A 5,093-nucleotide genomic window follows, 5' to 3' on the forward strand; every position below is an offset into this window, starting at 1 on the left:
CTTTCAGACATTTTATTCCAATCTGTATGGCGGTTACTTTGGATAAATCCCACTGTGACAGCTAGTTAAATCTGCTTGACTTTCCTCAATTATCAGCAGAGGAATCAGCTAGCTTGGACAAATTGGCCTAATTTATTTTAATGATATTTTAGAAGTTATCTATTGTAGTTATGGCTGATACTGGGCCAGGACCATGCCATCACAGAAAAAGAAGGAAATTAAATGAAGAACAATTGAAAGCTGAAAGGGAAACTGAAAGACAACGGGCGATAACGCGAGTCACACTCACATTAACGGGATTGTAAATTATCCAAAACCCACCCCGAATTGGCCCTCAGGTTTGTAATTTGTCTATTTCATTTATAAAATAACTTGCACAATGTGGTTTTATGCTAATAGCCGACATTAAACGACGTCCTCCTTTCATTTAGCGCAGAAGTTTTCTTCCTTTTAGTCCGTGTTTGTGTTGGCTTACTATTTTCTTTTCCCTTGTCCCCCTGTAAAGTTACTTGCGTAAAGCGTCCATGTGTTTCATGAAATGCAAAATATTAATCATTGGTTGCTACAACCAACTCTTATTGCTTTGGTTCATGACAATGATACCCAGTTTAGCTCTCGAGACAAAATAGGCTAAGTTGCCATATGCAACACTAAATACAACAATGCATCAGTTACTTTGTTTTCTGTCCGAGCAAAACATTTAACTGTTTCAAAAGGAAAAATACTCGCATTAGCATTGTTGTCAGAAAAGATAGTCTTTCAACTTGCATGTTTCCTTAATATCTGATAATGCATTGATGTCATTTTGGGATTTATTACAGTAAATATATTACATATTGGACCTTTAATTAGTCACTGTAAAAACAGTCAATGTTAACTTTGGGTTTCACAAGGGCCACAAACAGCGGTCTCCTGGGTTTTTTGTGTTAAGCTTTTGTGGGTATGCAACATGTAACTCTCAGTTCATATTGGTCTCTCAAACCGCTAAAACACTGTGTAGGTATGGCATGTTCGCATTAGTGTGACACAAATGACTTTGATCTGGCAACCTGCTGTGCCACCTGCTGCCCCAACACATTACAGTACACAAACGCACACATTCAAACCTCCCACACCTCAAAACCTAATTTGTAATTTTTTTAGAGGAATACACCCTATTTATCATCTAACCTCCAACACAAAAATGCCAAAACTGACATCATACACTTCCCATGAAACAAAATGTTGACAAAAAAAACATAATTAATGAAGCAATCAGCCTACACCATACAAGCCTCTCATTGACACCCCGCTGCTGTATGAGATTTTAATAATGCCGTTTAATGACATGCTCTGTGTTGGCTGGCAAACGCAGCTCCATATGCTGCTACAGCTGTGGGGAGCAGGGAATCTACATGATCGACACAGCTTCAGAGCATGGCCCCCTGCTGGGGTCGAGGGCTTTACGTGTGTGTGTGTGTGTGTGTGTGTGTGTGTGTGTGTGTGTGTGTGTGTGTGTGTGTGTGTGTGTGTGTGTGTGTGTGTGCGTGTGCGTGTGCCCGCGGGCTGGCTGGGAATACACTTCACTTGGCCCTCCAGAGAATTCTCTTCGACTCTTTACTCTTTAACTTGCATGTGCTTCTCTGCTGAAGTAAGAATACAGTAAGTGTTCACAGCAATTCACTTCCCAGCAAGTGTTACTCTACCACATACACTCATTCTAGCAAGATTAATTGCACAACATTTAGGGCCTTATCTTGCACCCTGCGCAATTGACTTTGTACACCGACACATGCATTATTTCTATTTTGCACCCAACGCACAGCGGACTTTTCCCTCCACAGATGCATGTCGGTAAATTAGGGAATGAATTTGTGCTCTTGGGGGCGGTTCAGCAAAAAGAGGCGGTGTCTCCCAGCGCAAATGTTCCCTGGTGCTATTTTGCAGTTTCAGAAAACAATTCCACAGCAGACCAGGAAAAACCTAGTCTAAAGTCAGTGGCGCATTATTCAGATACTATTTTAAGCATGCATGCTTGCCGTAATGTAGAGTGTGCACACCGTGCATTCACTTTGCTTCTCTCATCTCACAGACCCAGCAGTTCTCATTTACCATACATAAATACAAGGAAAAGTATGACCTTGTTTTATACATTTCCATGAATCATGCATGTGTTGATGACATAAATGAGGAAATATTAGAGGACTTAAGGCGATGTGATGTTGAACAGCATGTGCCGATACCACTTAACCCAAATGCCCCATCAGCACGGGAGAGGAGAGCTGCATCGTCTATAATGAGGTAATCTCTGTCTAATGTTAGACTACATTTCAAAAATATCACCATGCATTCATAACCTCTTGATACAGTGAGTATGAGCCCAAAACATCTGAAAGTATGTTTTGTGACTTTTTGTGATTTCTTTATTTACATTTTGTCAAAAAGAAAAATCTAAATCAGTCCTGGCATGTGCCAATGGATGTATTAAAGTGCTCATATTATGCTTATTTTCAGGTTCATAATTGTATTTTGAGGTTTTACCAGAATAGGTTACCATGGTTTAATTTTCAAAAAACACCATATTTTTGTTGTACTGCACATTGCTGCAGATCCTGTTTTCCCCGTGTGTGTTTAGGGCTCTGTGTTATCTACAGAGTGAGACATCTCACTTTTTTACTATCATTTGTTGGGAGGGTTGGTATTAAATTTTAGCTGCAGCGACCTGCTTTGCTGCATGTCGTTCCCCCTCTCTCTCCCCTTTCATGTCTTCATCTGTCCAGTTAAAATAGGCCAACAAATGCCCCGCAAATTAATCTTAAAAAAAGAAAAGAAAAAAGGAATACCTGTATCATTTGATAAAATCACTTGTTCATTAAATCAACAAAAGAGACAACTTTGAAATGTAAAACACGTCACTTCTCGCAAACCAAACGTAAACATAGTATTTAAACTACTTTGAGCACAACCGTATTTAACCACAGAGTTTCAAAAGAGAGATACACTGTTTTTTGTTGGACCGTTCCTTTTCATTTGACCATTTTTATCCTTAAAGGTTTTTGGAGTAAGAATCAGCTTTAGTTTAACCCCCTAGTAGGGGAAGAGGAACGTATGTCAAGTAATAAAGCAAAGGTGCCATGCTACAATGCAAAATAACCCTTCAGTAGGCATGCATTTAAAAAAAAAAAAGTGTGTTAGTTGAGTGTACACCACAGACAAAAGCCGTCACTTTCAATTATTAAACTATCAAGTGTTAACTTACTTTTTACATTACATTTGGTAGATGCTTTTGTCCAAGGCACATGAGGGGAGCTATGTGTCAAGCACAGACAGGAGGAGTTTTGGTTCAAACCAACAGTTATTAGCTGACAAGTCTGGATCAACAACGGTTCATTTACAGGTAAATTCCCAGGGAAGTTCTGCCGGATGTCCCACACCTTCCGCTTTCTTTGTACGTTTCTTTTTACGTTAAGGCAAAGAGATACAGGCATTTCAAAAGCATTGCACATATTTCAATAACAGAACGTTATGAGAGACACTTATACATTCTTTTGTTTTCGGTGCCATCTTGCAGTACATCGTTAATAAAGACAGAAACACACTTCAGCCAGGACACCAACTCTGGGCTTCCTTAATGATAGCTGTCAATCAAGGTAAACTTGAAAGTGACCAATTATGAGAGGGCCAGTGCTTTCTTGTTTTCCGCCCCCAAAGTGTCAAAGTTTCATTTGGGCGTGCGGAAATGAACTTTGAGAGCGGAATTTACCTGCGAGTGTGTCTCCCGCTACCACTCGCAAAGCAGACACTCACAGACGCGTAGTGCACTGCTCCGTGCTGCTTGGTCGTGTGTGTGTGTTGTGTAAACTGGATGCAGCATTTTTCTGTTGCTTTTGCTTTTGCTTTTGGCGTTTGTGTGCTTTTCATTTTGCATCGTTTTCTGTATTTGCAGCGTGTTTTTTGTCTATTTGTGTTTTCTTAAGTTGCAGTGCATTTTGTACCGCTGTCGGGCCACCGTAATCCAGCATTTACAAACTAAACCTCATCTTGGACGCATATTGTCACAGCAAAAATCATTTCTGTGTAAAAAACTCTTCATGATATACTTGCATTTGTACCATCCACTTGTCATGCACATGTCCCACAACTGACAACAAACCATGATGTGTCGTTAGTGTAGAGTGTGAAGTTAAACTTTACACACATGCTTCTTACAGATTTACTTTGCCCCCCTGAGGAAACCCACTGGTTGCAGCAATTTCCTTGAAATTCCAAAGAATTGGCTTTTGAAATTTTGTCCAACAATTTAGACTTAATATATTGTTTAACTACAATGAGATAAAACATGGCTTTGAATCTAACTTTATTTACACTCCTCATGGGGGAATAAACAGGCTATTTCAGAACCAGATTTATTCTGTTAACACAAATGATGAGAGAATTGTCTTACAAGCAGTCACTTTAATGCCAGACAGTATTTTTCGCTGGTGAGTTCCCTGCTGAGCCAAATGACTGGGTTTATATACGTGAGATGTGTATTTAAATATGCACGTGTGTGTAAATTATGCTCTGTGAAATGGGTTGATCCTGCGGTGCCTGTGGTTTTATAGCCCCGCAGTGCCCACACTGTGCAAATAATAAGAACAAAGACACTCATCTTCACTGCAACCTGATATGACTGCACAGATAAACACATAAAGCAAAGTGAGGCTTTCATTTATTTAACTGCCCTCCCAAGCAACAAAACTATTTCTTTATTTAGTTAGCTGCTTGTTCCATTATTCATGTGACTGTGTCTTACAGTTTTCTGTGTACTTATCAGCGCATACCGTTTATTTTAAACACTGTTAAAAAAAAAAAGTCTCAAATAAGAACACCACATATGTTGATATTCAAAGGCTAATCATGTAAATACTGACATTTTTGTATGAAAGGTGAAACTATGAAAATGGCTAAATTCAGTGTTTCACAATACCAAAATCCAGACTCACAGACTTTGGTGCACGTTCTCGCGAAATTTGTAAGGGCTCAAGGTTGTCTCAATGTCAAATGTCAAAGGGCGTGTAGGGTTTGAGTACACACTTACCGAACCCTTTCCGTGAGTCTGCATTGATGCAGAC

General features: G+C 39.6%; 1 long non-coding RNA gene across 1 annotated transcript in view; it reads right to left on the bottom strand.

Annotated features, from left to right (window-relative positions):
• Positions 1-1,283: 1,283 nt before the first annotated feature.
• Positions 1,284-5,093, bottom strand: part of LOC116690333 (uncharacterized) — a 5,645-nt gene continuing 1,835 nt past the window's right edge. Inside the window, exon 3 of the long non-coding RNA XR_004332232.1 lies at positions 1,284-1,294. This is a non-coding gene — a long non-coding RNA (uncharacterized LOC116690333). The remainder of the gene's footprint in view (positions 1,295-5,093) is intronic.

The sequence above is a fragment of the Etheostoma spectabile genome, chromosome 5, assembly GCF_008692095.1.
Source record: "Etheostoma spectabile isolate EspeVRDwgs_2016 chromosome 5, UIUC_Espe_1.0, whole genome shotgun sequence".
NCBI lineage: Eukaryota > Metazoa > Chordata > Actinopteri > Perciformes > Percidae > Etheostoma > Etheostoma spectabile.